This window comes from Hordeum vulgare, chromosome 6H, assembly GCF_904849725.1.
Source record: "Hordeum vulgare subsp. vulgare chromosome 6H, MorexV3_pseudomolecules_assembly, whole genome shotgun sequence".
Lineage (NCBI taxonomy): Eukaryota > Viridiplantae > Streptophyta > Magnoliopsida > Poales > Poaceae > Hordeum > Hordeum vulgare.
In genome coordinates this window covers 36,836,820-36,851,899 of record NC_058523.1, presented here as the reverse complement: position 1 = coordinate 36,851,899, position 15,080 = coordinate 36,836,820, and the positions used below count along the sequence as shown (strand labels likewise).

The following is a 15,080-nucleotide window of genomic DNA, read 5'->3' as shown; positions in this document are numbered from 1 at the left end:
GTTAGTAGTGCGCCACTACTATAATTTTTTTTTTGTTTTTTTTTGCAAACTACTAATGGCGCACCAAAGCTAGTGCGCCATTAGTAACCAGTGTTACTAATGGCGCATCTGTGGATGGTGCGCCACTACTATTTTTTTTACAGAACTACTAATGACGCACCAGAGGAGGTGCGCCATTAGTAACCAGGGTTACTAATGGCGCATGTGTAGGTGGTGCGCCATTAGTAGTTTTGCAAAATATCACGCGGGCTCTCACCCAAATCGACCGCGCGCTCACATTTTCCCCAGAGCCGCCTCCCACCCGCGGCAGATCCCGCGCCCTGAGCAGCTCTCCCCTCCATCGGCACCCCCACCGCCCCCTCCACCGGCGCCCTCCACCGACGCCCCCACCGTCCGCTCCATCGGCGTCCCTCCACCGGGGCCCCCCATCGTCCGCTCCACCGGCGCTTCCAACATCCCCTCCACCGGCGCCCCCACCGTCTCCTCCACCGGCGCCCCGACCGTCCCCCCGCCGTCGTCCCTCCACCGGTACTCCCCCTCTGCTTGTGCTTGTGCTTGTTTTGATTTGGCCTCTGCCCTCCCCTCACTCCCTCCCTGACGCGCGCGGGTTAGTGCGCCACCTGCAAGGAAATAAGGAAGGAAGGGAATACCACCGATTCGCTCCTCCGGGTCGCCGATGCTCCGACGCCATGGAAGGTCTCTCCCTCCCTTTCATGCTCTCTTTGGTCCTCCACGCCCGTCCAATTTGCATTTGCAGGCTTATTGCAACTTATTCAGAGAGGAGAGGAGACGAGAAAACTTCAGAAAACTAAAAAATTCCTTCCTTCTTCAGAAAACTCAAATTATTCACACGCACCTGCAAATTACTCTAGCCATGCCATGCACGCACTGGAAGTTTAGCTTTTCTTCATTCTTATCAAAATAAAATAAAAATATTAGCCACTGTGTGTGTGTTGGTGCTAATACATGAACAAGTTCTCAGTCCTTAGGGGGGAACAGTATCTATAATCTTGTGCTGACTGTGTGTGTTGCAAGCACTTGTGCTTCTCGTGATGTTTCCGGTATATATAATATGTAGTGGATTTTTCCCTCAAGTTTGTTTTACGCTTTTGCCGCTCTGCTCTAGTTGGGCGTCGTGCTGCGTGCACTTGAGTGTTTTCCCTTGTCCATGTTTGTGTGGCGCCGCTTGCTGTTGGTGCTTTAGTTTCAGTCTTTTCTCTTGTGTCTAAAACATGAATGACTTTTATCGCCTAAATTTGAGATTGTGCAAGCACGAATACCAGCAGAAAAGAATGTCTCCATCATATTTGGATGACTTTTCTTACATCAACAATCAACATTAGAGGCTCTTTGGCCCGTACAACTCGGCACTTGCCCATATTCATCCGCATGATGCATAGTTCCCGAGTACATTATTTCTTAAAACACGTGTTGTCAAGTTAACTCTTGCTTATTTATAATTTCAGAGCGGCATTTGGAAATGGCGTTTTTTATGCCACCAGCAGATGTGCCAACAGAGATGACCCAAGCGAGGTGGGCTGTCGGATTATGTAAGATGTTTAAGTCAGGTGATGAATGAATCTGTAATAAATTTTGGTGCTCTGTTTATAGCACTCATTTGGGTTTGTTCACTCAAAATGACATCAAATTCTTGCAATCTACAATCTCCGTCTCAAATTAGTTGACTTAGATTTGTCAAGACACGGATGTATCTATAGTGTCGATACATCCGTATCTAGACAAATCTGAGTCAATTAATTTGGCACGAACAGAATAGTTCTTACTCCTGAGTGGCAATGTGTGGCTTAACTGAATCTTTAGTGTATTTTTTCCTGTACCGTTGTTGTATGACGGTAGTGCCATGGAAGGTATCTCTCTGCTCCCTCTCCCTCTCATGCTATGCTCTGGTTGGGTGAAATCCAATTTTTTTATTGCACATGGCATACATGTAATCCAATTTTCAAGTGACTCCTTAGCCTGTTGTCCTAATTAATTCCAGCACCTTTTGTTTGTTTGCTAGTGGCTTCTGATGTGCTGCCATCAACCATGCATGTTTCCATCAGGTGCTCTTGTATTGTATGCCCTTCCAGCAGAATTCTGTTGCTGCCTTTGTTGCTTGCTTATTATGTGCAGGATGTGTGCAAATCTAGTTATGTTGCTCACTTGTGGCCAATCTTATATTTTTATGGATAAGATTGCTCACAAGTTTGGTGTCCTCTCTTAGTAGGAGTCGTGCTCTTTACTTAGAGAGCGCACCAAATCACTTGCTACCAAGTTACATGTTGACTCTTAGCTCATTTATTTATCCCCTACGCCCTCCATCCCATAATGTAAGATGTTTTTTATACTAGTGTAGTGTCAAAAAAACGTCTTACATTATGCGATGGAGGGAGTATATATTATATATGCATGTGATGGCTCCCTGCTACATCTCTTCTCTGTTTAAATGTCTTTCTGTTTTGTCAGAAGCAACAAGTATTGCAGTCTTGCTCTATGTTTGGTTGTCAGTTGTTTGCTATCCTAGCTCAAAAAATGTGCACTTCTTTTATTTTGCTATGCTACCTGATCAAATGTAGCTCAACAATTTCTATTGTTTGCTAGGCCGCATCGGAGTTGGGAGCTGGTGCAAAATCACTCCTGCTCTCCTTGGAGCCCCCTTCCTCCTCCGACGCCTCCGGTGAATACTTCTTCTCTCACTACGGCCTAGGTGAGCCACTCGCTTCCTTTCCTATGCATGCTTACTCTCGTCCACAGCCATCGAGCTGTGGTAATTGTATACTGGCCATCGTGCCATGGAAATTTCTTGGGTTGGGTTTGGGGCTGTGGTGATGGTGTCTGCTGTAATCTCAATTTTTTCTTTTGTGAATGAACGACGACCGATATATCCTGCGGATGATTTTGGTCTCTTGCAACTCTGTGTTGGGCCTTTATTTTATCACTGCATGCTACATGGTTTGGTAATGGTTCGTGTTATATACTTATGATGGGAGGGATTTTGGCTTGTTAATAGTGGCTATCAACCCAATAACAGACAATGCTTACAAATTAATCGGTGTAGTGCTGCTGTGTACGCATACCTTGTAGGGAGTCATTCATCATGTGTTGGCAATTTTTGTGATAAGTTGTGGATGCTTTTGGCCATGAAGAGTGGATATCGTGGCTCTAAAACTACTCTTTTTATCAGTCTAGTCTTGATTAAATCTAGATTGTGTGTACTTATAGATGTAGACTTTTTTTTGTTGGTACTTGCTAACTGGTGGGCTGTGTGGGATTATGTAAGATGTTTATGTCAGGTGATAAATGATTCTGTGATGAATTTGGTGCTCTGTTAAGAGCACTCACTTGGGTTTGTTCACTCAAAATGACATCATATTCTTGTAGTTTAGTTCTTAGTCATAAGTGGCAATGTGTGGCTTGAGTGAATCTTCAGTGTACTTTTTTTTGTGCCTGTGTTGCATGACCCTAGTGCCATGGAAGGTATCTCTCTGCCCCCTCTATGTGTCATGTTATGCTTTGGGTGGGTGCCTTCCAATTTTCTTATTGCACATGCCATGCATGTAAACTGAAAATTTCTCCCTGTTTGTTTGTGTACGATGAATACTTTTGTTGTCTCTCTCTTGTGATGATATATGTAGTTGCACTGGCTAGTGAGATGAGGATATAATTACATTATTGATGGATGATATGATGTCGAATGAATCATGTATTAGCTCTATCTGATCACATCCCATACTGGTTTTATTCTGTGTCTTGCACCAAATAAAACTTTGCAGTTTGTCTAGTTTTCCTTATTTAATTTGTCGCCAGTTTTTGTTTTGTTTTGTTGAGAGTGGTGTCGATGCAGATGAGGAGACACAAGTTTATGGGCAATTTGCGTCTGTGGCATTTCTGTGATGCCACACTCATTTTCATCTTGGAGATCTGATGCACCCACCTTACACACGTTTTTTGTGTTCTTAGTGCCTTTCTTTCAAAAAAAAATTAATTGGTGAGAGATTAGATGATGAATGATATTAATTTCCCTATTGGTTTCATTGGGCGATATGATGGCCTCTACTGAACCGAATATGATCATCCTCTTGTTTCTGAAAGAACACAATGTGTTCCTGCTTGCCCCATCATGTTCCTTAATCATGTTAATTGCACTTCCTTAATGATGTTCCTGCTTGCTAATTGTTCTTGATTTTTGTGATTACATACAAACTATTCTCACTTGTGAGCTTTCATTTTTTGTTTTGGAGAAGAGCCTTCTCATGCACTGGCAGGAGCAAGTTTTCTTCCCAAGCAAGGTTTTCTCAAGGTATACTAAAAAAACAATCTAGACCATGTTACTCATGATGAGAATGATGAAATCATGCTTCTTCTTTTTTGGATACATACAATTGGTTTCTGATATGGAAATGCTCATTATTCTAGTGCTAGGGTGGATGGAGATGAAGACGCATTTCAAACTGTGCTAGAGTTCCATGACCCGCTAGACAGAACTCACTAGTCAACTAATGCTCTATTGGCTGATGGCTGCTAGTGCTAGGGTGGATGAAGATGCGTTTCAAACTGTGCAAGGAATGCTCGTGTTGTCAGGAGTTTCGTGAGCACGGTAACTTTGATGAGGTAAAACTTTCGTTACATCATTAACCTGCTCACTTTTTACCACTGGTCAATGACTGAAAAACAAGGATCATATAGATTAGCTTTTCTTAGTTGCTGATTTATTTTTGAAAATTGGTTACTATAGTTCTTTCACTATTAGCATGTACACTTGTCCTTACTGGTGTTGTGCCTCAACAGTCATTTTATTCAAGAGTGCTCTAAATCCATTGCGCATATGAGATTTTAACAACTTAATCTGGTTCCACTTTCTTGACAAATTTGTGCAAAATGTTTTCAGGTACTCAACCTATTGATGCACATGGACATGATATCTCCCTAGCGTTTATAGACCAACCAACCTGTAATCATGGACCTTATTGTCTTGTAGACCATTTGGTGTTTTGAGTGTTTTGGAGCTTGCAGTTTGTGCATGTAGATACAAACTTGTGTGTTCTGGACCATCTGAAGTCTCTCATAGTAACCAATAGTCTTTATCTTTTTGTGACTTGTGTGTTCTAGATGATTGTTAAGATGGTCAAAACTATGCTTCCTCTAGGTTAATTTGTTTGTCAACTTGCGTTCAATGTATGTGCATGTTTATAAACATATTTTCATTGTGGTGCAATATGTGTTTATCTCGAACCTTCTTGTGGGTGTGAGGATAATAATTGAATATTTTTAGAGCTGGTAGTATAACCTGTGACGCACCATGAGCTATACTAATGACAGACCTGAGAGGCATACTAATGACGCACCTGGGAGGCATACTAATGGCCCACCTGGGAGGCATACTAATGGCACACCTGGAAGGCATACTAATGGCGCACCTGGGAGGCATACTAATGGCGCACCTGGGAGGCATACTAATGGCGCACCATGAGCTATACTAATGGCGCACTGCCTGGTGCGCCATTAGTATACCAGATACTAATGGCGCACCGTGAGCAATACTAATGGCGCACTACCTGGTGCGCCATTAGTATACCAGATACTAATGGCGCACTTGTAGTGCGACATTAGTAAAAAAATCTAATGGCGTGATGCTAGTGGCGCACCTATAGTGCGTCATTAGTAGCAAAAAATGGTGCGCCATTAGAAGGCCTTTTCCTAGTAGTGATGTAAACTTTGTTTAACACCCGTTTCTAGATAACTTGAAGTAAACTTAACTAAAACTTGCAAACTGAGTGTGTAATCGTGACTGTCTCTTTCGTGAGCCCCGTTTCCGATTGAGGACACGGTGGGGTTATGTCTGACGTAGGTAGGTGTTCAGGATCATTCATTTGATCATCATTAGTTCACGTCCTCTATGCGTTGATCACCCCCATCTTATTAGTGTACTCGTATGTTAGCCACCTCATATAAATGCTTAGTCGCTTGATGCAGCCTCACCACTTAACCATATCTCACCCATTAAGCTTTGCTAGTCTTGATACCTTTGGAAATGAGATTGCTGAGTCCCCTATGGCTCACAGATTACTACAACACTAGTTGCAGGTACAGGTAAAGTGATATTAAGACATGAGCGTGATGATTCTTCATTTGCAGTTTATTCTTCTTCTTCGTCGTCGATCTAGGATGGGTTCCAGGCCGGCAGCCTGGGATAGCAAGGATGGATGTCATTCTTTTATCGTTTTTTTCCGTCCGTAGTCGGGCCCTGCACTTCTTCATGATGATTGGATGTATTGTATTGATGTGACTCTGATGTAGCTTGTGGCGAGTGTAAGCCAATTCCATATACTCATCTCTTCAGTACATGTACTTGTAATGATATCCATTCTTGCGAAACAATGAGATGCGCTTCTATCCCTGTCGAGACCCTCACCCCTAAATAAGGATAGGATCACATCTTAGGCGTTACACCCAAGGAACGTATGGTTTGGTTTAAGTGCAGATGGCGTTAATCCTTTTGGGGAGGAGAGCAACAAGCATAGCACATGACCTGTGACTCTATGTATGTATAACCTTCCTCCTTGGTTGTGCATGAAGCAGAAGTTTATTATGATGTCAGTGCTCATCCAAGGCCCTAGGCAACCCGGCAATGACATTGATGTGTACCTAAGTCCATTAGTTTATGAACTTCTACAGCTATGGAATGGAAGAGGTGTACGTGTGTGGGATGAGAACGAACATGATGAATTTGACCTACATGCATTGCTGTTTGTAACCATCAACGATTGGCCTGCTCTCAGTAACCTTTCAGGACAGACAAACAAGGGATACCATGCATACACACACTGTTTAGATGACACCGACAATATATATTTGGACAAATGGAGGAAGAATGTGTACCTGGGGCATCGTCGATTTGTTCCGACCAGCCATTAATGTCTAAAGAAAGGAAAGCATTTCAAAGGCGAGGAAGATCATCGGAAGAAGCCCGCCCTCCGCACTGGTGATCACATACTTGATATGGTAATTGATTTACAAGTAATCTTTGGAAAGGGTCCTGGCGGACTATCTATTCCGACTGACGATGCGGGACGTGCATCCATGTGGAAGAAGAAATCTATATTTTGGGACCTACCCTATTGGAAAGACCTAGAGGTCCGCTCTACAATCGAGGTGATGCACGTGATAAAGAATCTTTGCGTGAATGTGACAGCCCAAGACCGACGTTCCAGAAGATTCCCCATTTATTCCGTTTTCAACGTGTGTCTATTTTTCTTTTGTCGCATCATCATCGTATCATGCGCATCATCAGCATTGCATCGGCACCCCGTTGCCACCAGTTTTCAAAGGTTGCATCCGTTATTAGTTCCCGGTTCTCGTCGTTATCCGTTCTGAGCCCGACCACACACACGCGCGCCCGCGACGTCGTCAAAACCCTGTTTTAAAAGTGTGTTGAAAACTTTCTCTGATCAGGGTGAAACTTGGCATGCGGTCATAATTAGTTATAGGTAGGCCGCCTATCAAACTTCATCGCGATCGGAGCCCGTCTGGTACCCGAACGGTCGACCGTAGCGGCACCGCATTCCGTCTAGCGTCGGACGTCTGTCGGTGTTTTAAAATACGTTGCCGGGTCGTCCGTCTTCCCTCTCATCTTAGCCAACACCACTCTACACAGCTAACCCTAACCTGCCACTCCGATCGGACCGCACGATCACGATCGGAGGGTCGAAAAACCCCCCAGTTACCCTCCATCCTAGCCCCTTCCTATAAAAGAAGCCCTCCCTGCCATTTTCGGCAAACCCTAGTGACCGCAATGATTTCCGCGCCCACCAACCCAGCCGCTGCCACCTGGTCTCCCTCCTCTCCTCGCAGCACCTCCTCCCCCCAGTGGTCGGCCCGCACGAGCCCATCCGGGGCCCGCCGGGCCCGAACCGCCGCCGCCGCCCGTTCTGCTCCCGCAACCCTCGGCCTCGAGCTCCAGATCGGGATCCAGAGCGTCGTTGCTGCCGCGCGCAGCATTCCTCGGCCCCGCGCCGTCCCCGGCCGCCTCCCTCCGCCGGCCGTGCCCCGGTCACCGGAACGAGCCGCTGCAGCTTTTCCCCCGCCCAGGTCCAGCTGCAGCTCGAAGTCACCGCCGCCGGAGCCTCGCCCCAACCGGAGCACTGCCGCCGCCTCCCGTCGCCAGATCCGGGCCGGCAACCCCCGGATCCGGTCCCCTCCGGCCAGCCCCGCCTCTCTGCGCTCCCGTGGCGCCCCCCTTGCCGGAAGTCCCTCCGTCGGTCGCCGCCCCGGGTACCAGCAACCGTCGCCGCCAGCACCTCCTGTCGTGGGGAGACGACCGCATTGCCCCGCCTGGCCTTCCCCGCGTTGACCGCATCCAGCCTCGGCTGGGCCCCGAGCCGGCCCAGGCCAGGCGCCCCCGCAGTGGCTAGATCGCCTTCGGCCCAGGCACCCGAGGCCCAGGCTTCCCCAGCGGCCTGCCTCGCCAGCCGAGCAGACCGGCTTCGGCCTAGCTCCCCCCCCCCGCCGGCCCATCTCTGCTGCCGCATCCCAACAGGCCCAGGTGAGCCTATTCCCGCCCAAGCGCTAGTTAGTATCCTGCGCCCACTGTTAGGCCCATTTAGATTAGGGTTGTTTTTCTGAGAATATATTATTTTCAGGAAATAGACGAATATTATTTTGCTCGTAGTTTTTATTCCGTTAGTCGGATCGCGATGTATTGTATATGGTTTTGGTGTAGTTTTGCGCGTAGAATCCGATTATAAAACTTGCATATTTATTTGACATTGTTTGACGTGTTGTATGCATAGATTAACGTGCTGTTCCAATAGGATAGACGCCCGTATTTATTTTTCGCGTAAGTCCGGGTTGCTCGTATTCCGTAGTAGAAATGTCCATGTTTTAGGACCGCTTTTCCATGTATTTTAGAGTAGTCATTTGTATTTTTGCGTGTAGGGAATTGCCGCTAGTTTATTTTTCCGTGTCTAGGTTATTATCTCGCATTTACGTGTGGTAATATTTTTCTGTTGCACCCCCACATATTTTATATGTTTTCAGGGTAGAAAAATCATTAGGATTTTTCTTTGCAATCAGTTTTAGCTTTTGTGTAAGTTAGTTCGCGCGATATTTTGCTATGTTGCCCTCTTGTCATTGTCGTAGGATTTGTTCCGTGCTTCGTTTGTTTAAGTTGTCAACTAGAGAGTTGTCCTTGGATGTTTACTCTAGCCCCTGGTATTTTTGGTTGCAATAGAAATGCATGTTTAGGTGTGGTTTGCTTGCTCTCAAGTTGCTAGAAATAGTGCTGATTTGGAGGTGCTGAAATGTTTCTAAGTCTGAGATCTGTTATATTTTGTTGCTGTCTTGTCTTGCTTATATCTTGTGATCTGGAACTCTTTTGAGGTTGGTCCAATGGAGTTAGTTGTAGACTTTATGTTTCTCTAGCATGCTGTGTATTTTCATGCCATTTCGAGTCCTCTAGCTATTGGTTTTGCTGCTGTCAAATGCCTTTAGATCGAAAACTGCACTTTCATGAAGTGTAATTTTCACTAAGTCTGAAACTGTGTGTGAGAAGCCATTTTGTGACCTTTTTTTTCCTAGTGATCCATGAGGCCATGCTAGTTGTTGTTAGTTGTTTGTTGTAATGCTTCTTGCCATCTATCGTGTTATGCCTTGTTTGAGTATATAGGATTTGTGTAGCTCATAGTTGTGTGGTGTAGAAAATGCTATGTGGCTGATTTTGGCAGATTGTAGTGTTTTCTTGTTTTGCTCGTAGTTGTTGAACCGTAGCTCCGATTTGATCGTGTCCTATATGAAACTTGCTTAGAATCTCATGTAGTTTCATTTTATCTTGCTGGTTATATGTTTTGAAGTGCTCGTGGCCGTCGTTGCACACATATTGCATTCATGCCATCATATCTTGCGGTGCTTGTATCTTTTGAACCGTAGCTCCGTTGGAGATGTTCTCTATGTGTTAATTGCTTGTCAGGACGCGTAGAATCACGTGATCCTATTTGTTTTGCTGTTTAACAACTAATTAAATGTGTTAGTTCAGATCTGGACATAATTATAAATTAACATGTGAGGTCGTCTCGGAGATGCTATATGTCATTTCCTACCTCATTTAAAATGCGTAGATAGGTAGATTAATTACGCTTCACCTCTTGCCATGTTTAAACACATTTAATATTGCCGTATAACTAATCGGGATGGAACTAAATAAATAAATGTGGAGTTTCGTCAATATGCAACTCGTTGCATATTGAACTTCACTTAAGGTGTAGTGTTTGATTGACGTGAATTGTCATGCCGTGACTTGCATGTATTCAGCTGCTCATGCATCATATGTGTTGTGCATCGTGTGGTGAAATCCGTGTGTTGATTTGTGTTCCGGTTTGCTTCCTCTCGATAGAGTTCCGCAGCGTGCCGGATTGTGAGAACCCGTTCGACTACGTCGGTTCGTCTGCTTCACGGAGGCATTCTTCTTCCAAGCGGGATCTCAGGCAAGATGACCATTTCCCCAGATACCATTACTATCATTGCCATGCTAGTTTTATCGCTTCTATCGAATATGTCTCGTTGCCTACCACATGTTAAATATCAGCCTCTCTACAATGCCATGATAACCTTCAACCTGTTCGACCTAGCAAACCAATGATTGGCTATGTTACTGCTTGCTTAACCCTGTTGTTAGCGTTGCTAGTTGTAGGTGTAGTTGCTTCCATGTGAACACATGGGTTCCTTGTTATATCACCATATTAAATGCTATTTAATTTAATGCACCTATATACTTGGTAAAAGGTGGAAGGCTCGGTCTTTCTAGCCTGGTGTTTTGTTCCACCTTTGCCCCCCTTAGTTCCGGCTACCAGTGTTATGTTTCATATTTGAGCGCTCCTAACACGATCGGGGTTATTATGGGGACCCCCTTGATAATTCGTTTTAGATTAAAGCTGGTGTGGCAAGGCCCAACTTTGGTACTACATTTGCCTAATCACCTAATAAAATTGCATACGGACTTTTCGGACCCCGAGGATAATTTAATCAACCCCCGGGCTAGTGCTCCTCATGAGTGTTGGCTCAAAACAGAGCAGCTTACTAACGCTACCCGGGGCAACTCGGCGTGTGGCGTGGTAACCATCGCTCATCCGTCGTGTCCTGAGAACGAGATACAAGGCACCTATCGGGATCGTCGACACGTCGGGCGGCCTTGCTGGATTAGTTTTACCTTTGACAGAATATCTTGTGCATCGGGATTCCGGTGATGCTTTGGGTAATCTCAGAGTTGAGGTTTTCCACTAGGGAATCCGACGAGGTCGCGCGCTTCGTGATTGAGGATTTCTATGCGGCTTGTGGTAATTTGTGGTGGACTAGTTGGAGCACCCCTGCAAGATTAAATCTTTTCGGAAAGTCGTGCCCGCGGTTATGTGGTAACGTGGAAACTTTGTTTAACATTGGTTCTAGATAACTTGAAGTTAACTTAATTAAAATATGCCAACTGTGTGCGTAACCGGCCGTGACTGTCTCTTTCGTGGGTTCCTTCTCCGATCGAGGACACGGTGGGGTTATGTCTGACGTAGGTAGGTGTTCAGGATCATTCATTTGATCAATAGTAGTTCATGTCCGTTATGCGTAGATCTTCCCTCTCTTATTTCTTGTACTCGTACGTTTAGCCACCAAATATGTGCTTAGCCGCTGCTGCAACCTCACCACTTAACCATATCTCACCCATTAAGCTTTGCTATTCTTGATACCTTTGGAAATGAGATTGCTGAGTCCCCTGTGGCTCACAGATTACTACAACACCAGTTGCAGGTACAGGTAAAGGTTACTTGAAGCGAGCGCGTTGATTGTTCATTTGAAGTTTCTTCTTCTTCTTATTCATCATCGAATTATGATGGGTTCTAGGCTCGCAGCCTGGCATAGCAAGGATGGACATCGTTCTTCTTTTCTCGTTTGTTTTCGTCCGTAGTCAGACCTTGCTCTTCTTCATGATGATTATGTACTATACTGATGTGACTCTGATGTAGCTTGTGGCGAGTGTAAGCCAATTCTATTATATATCTCTTCTTTTCAGTACATGTACTTGTAACGATATCCATTCTTGCGACACGACGAGATGCACTTCTATCCCTGACGAGGCCCCCGTGCCAAATTGAGGATAGGGTCGCATCTTGGGCGTGACAAGTTGGTATCAGAGCAGTACCGACCTAGGAGCCCCTGGATTGATCGTACTTGGCCGAGTCGAGTCTAGTGAGAAACTACTTTGAGTCTAGTTATATATCGGAGAGTAGGATTCTTTTTTCTCCTCTTCTATGCTCTGGTGAGGAATCTTGACGTAATAATTTACTCTACTCCTCTTCTCACTCAATTTTTTTAGGATCACGCGGATATTCTTGGGATCTATATGATGCCGATGTGACGAAGTTCTGTCTTGGTGCCTCCTGTCTGACTTGATTTTCTTCCGGGGAGTTGAGCTCCTGGGGATTCTTGAGCACATCGTTATCATTCAGATTTCTTAATATCTCAGGATGAAGGATGTTCGTAATTGCTTCAATACTAGTAGTGGCGAGATAACCCCGATGACCCGAGTACCGGTGCAGATTGTTCGGGAGTACTGCCATACTTTGTATCGTTGTGATCACGAGGGTCTGTTGTAGATGAAGGTCCGAGATTCTGGTTGTGTGTTGATAGATGTGATACAGGTGACGGGTTAGTATAGGAGTTGTGTGATATTACTCCTTGTATCCGTGTACTAGATTGCATGACCAGATATTTCAGGAATTCTTAGGTGGGAATTCAAGTAGTTGCTTATAGGACAATCTTCCAACAAATACATGATGTTAGTTTGGGGTTCGACATCTAGTGGATTCGTTTGTTGACGGTCGACTTACAGCGGTTCTCATTGTGTCTTAAAGAGTCCTTGTAGCTTGCTATGACTCGGGGACGCTTCGTATGTCGGCTGCACTGCCTTGCACTTGATGGCTAGTGTAAGGTTCGAGCCCGTGCGATCCTGTTCACGAAAATATCGGACGAAATCTTTCTCATGAGTTTGTTCTGGCTTGTTTCATAAGCCTCACCCCTGTTTTATTGGAATACGGTAATTCAAGTTGCTTCGATGTCAAGTGGGGATTTCAGATCTTTCCTAAGAGGTGTTCTCATATTTTCATGTGAGAATGCAAATTCTTTTGTTCATTCAAATTGTCATATCAATTCTTGTCAACCCGAGTTGTGGTGTCAATTATTTTCAACCGGTGTCTTTCTCTTCAAGTAATTCAATCCTCTCCAATGTTGCAAGATCATTCTCTCATTTTATTCCGGAGTTCATCTCATCTGTCCCAAGTTGTCTTTGTTTTTCTCTGCCCTCCCACCCTTTTCTTCGGTGATTCAATTTTCATCCAAGAGTTTTCTTTTCATTGTGCTTCCGCTGTCTGTTCTTTTCTCTCTTACCCGGTAATTCATTGTGAAGATTCTCAGGAGATTCGTGTCATATTTTTTCATTCTTGTCATCCTTACCGGTGAATTTAATTCAGTTGTTCGTGTTCATCATATCCTTTTTCATCCTTGTAAATTCTTTCCCATGTTGGAAATTTTTTTCAAACTATCTTGTTATTAATTCCTCTCTCTTTCTATCCGGAGTGCTAAAGATATTTCAGAAATTCTGGTTTTCAATCCTTCAGTTATTTCGAGGTGCTAACCTCATCTAGTTTCTTATACCGGTGCAATATCTCTCGTTCTAGCAATTGTTTCAACGGTGATTTCTTTGAGTGGGCCCATAACCCACAGGTTTTCCCATGATCTTGTCTGGCTCTTGTAATCTTCCAGAGATCTTTAAATCTTTTCAACTATGACGTAAGTATGAATTTCATCAGTCTTATTCCTTCTTCAAGTTCGCTTCAAATTTATTTGTCGTCATTGGCTATATTTGTCCTTGTTCTTATTCCGGAGTGTCTCAGCTATTCTTGGTGTTGTTTCTCGTCATCATTCTCACCTTGCAAATTCGAAGAAGTGTTCCTCATAAATCCTGGTTCATTCTCTTGGAGATTCATCATTTCAGCTTTGTGCCATTATCTTAATTGTTTTCAATCATGAGTATCCCTTTCTTGCTATCCGGTGCATTTCTGAGTTGTTTCATTCTCGATTCTCCGAAGGCCATCATTTCAGAAGATTCTTAGTTCTTAGCTTTCAGCTTTCATCCTCAAATCTTCTCAATTGTTGCCTCTTCGTTCGTCTCTCGATTATTCCGGTGCCTTATTCAAGTTTTCTGTTAGGTCGATCATGATCTCTTCATTCTCATTTGTTTCCATGCATTCTTGGAGTTCCATTCAGTTGTGAATTCTTACTGGTGCGTCCTTCAATCATGCCTCAAGTGGTGCTTATCTCTCCGCCCCTTCAAGATTCATTTCTAGTAGAATAAGTGATATGCTAAATCCGTTGCTAATCATCAATTAAACTTGATGAAGGATAAGCATAACATAATTCTTATTCTTGTTCATAGTAATCCGAATTCTTCTTCCGGAGTGGCTCTTGATATCAATTCCTTTTCTCAAGTGTTCTTATCTTTCTTTTCCGGAGTTCCAAGTTTCTTTTTCTCAAGTATCTCTTTGTGAGGCTTATCCTAAATCCTGGCAAGGTCATAATCTTATTCTTTTCTACCTTGCTATCTTTGCATCATTCATTCGTATACAGAGGTCCTTCATGGTGGTTCATCAAGGTTTCAATTCATTCTCAAGTGTTCTTCAAGATTCTTGTTGGAGTACCTCAAGCATTCTTTCCCTTGCATTTCAGTGCATTTGTTCTTCCTTTATCCTTTGAGGTGGTATTATAGCATTCTTGTTAGTGTAGGAGCCTCGAAGAGATTTCCTTTCAAGAATGAGATTATTAAACCCACCAACCCTATGATCATGAGATATTTTCAACCCGTGATTTCTTCTTTCAGCTATCTTGCTTTGGATTTCACCTAAAGCTTTTCCTATGGTTTGTGCTATCATGGTGCTTGTCATTAATCCAAGTTTCAATGTATCCTCTTCAATTCTTCTTTCAAGGATGTTCCTCAATCCAATTGTGATAGTAGTTGTCATTTTCTTCTCCATTCTATTCTGCTCATG

General features: G+C 44.1%; 2 non-coding genes across 2 annotated transcripts; both read left to right on the top strand.

Annotated features, from left to right (window-relative positions):
- Positions 1–3,835: 3,835 nt before the first annotated feature.
- LOC123406650 lies at positions 3,836–3,933 on the top strand. The gene has a single exon (XR_006612312.1). It is a non-coding gene; the product is annotated as a small nucleolar RNA Z101 (small nucleolar RNA).
- A 60-nt stretch (positions 3,934–3,993) lies between these two features.
- LOC123406653 lies at positions 3,994–4,077 on the top strand. The gene has a single exon (XR_006612315.1). It is a non-coding gene; the product is annotated as a small nucleolar RNA Z102/R77 (small nucleolar RNA).
- Positions 4,078–15,080: the final 11,003 nt, after the last annotated feature.